Source organism: Egretta garzetta, unplaced genomic scaffold (assembly GCF_000687185.1).
Source record: "Egretta garzetta isolate BGI_Z169 unplaced genomic scaffold, ASM68718v1 scaffold57, whole genome shotgun sequence".
Classification (NCBI taxonomy): Eukaryota; Metazoa; Chordata; class Aves; order Pelecaniformes; family Ardeidae; genus Egretta; species Egretta garzetta.
In genome coordinates, this window is record NW_009260180.1 from 433,139 (window position 1) to 433,939 (window position 801).

Below are 801 nucleotides of genomic sequence, written 5' to 3' on the forward strand. Positions count from 1 at the left end.
CGGGCCGAGCCCCCCCCCGACCGCCTGGGCTGAACTTTGTAATTATAATGGATAACGAGACCAAACGCAAGAAGCACTCATTGAGTAACTGATATCAATTATGGAAGCAGGCTTTTGAGCCTGGAATAAATGATAGGGGAATTGGCCTGAGAGGGAGTGGGAACAGAGATGTTATTATTTACGCCAGATTAAGAAAAGTATCCAATTTGCTGGCCATCTCCTTCCGCTGGGAATCGGCATCAATTTTATTATTGTTCCTCAGATTTTAATATTCTCTAAATGAATTACGATCGAGCTAGGTAGTTAGTCAATAGTTTAATGCAATTAATTAACTTCCCATCGCTTGGTTATCTCTGCCCGGGCCCCCTCGCCCCGGCCGGCCCCGCCGCGGGGCTGCAGGTTGGTTGCGGTGAAGGAGGGTGCGGGCTCCGCCTGTCTCTGCGTGTTGACTCTTTGGTGTCGAGATTTTTTTTTTCCCACTGTTCCGTGCATTGTACGACATAACTAGAACTGAAGCAGTACATTTCTTCAAACAATGCCTCCCCGATTCCATTTGTAATGGAATTGGAGGGAGAAAATGTAATTGTGTGTTAAACATGAGGCAGCCATACATGAAGATAAGCAGGGCTGAGTGACTGGATATGGAAATCCAGCGCGGGGACTAGATACCGGAGGTCTATTTTGGAGTTAAATGGCTCATAAAAATAGGAGGCTGGCGTTTATTTATTTATTTGCCCGAGCATCTATAGGGCTGCACGTGTAGCGCTGCGGGTTGGGGGGGGCAGAAATGCGAGGGTCGCT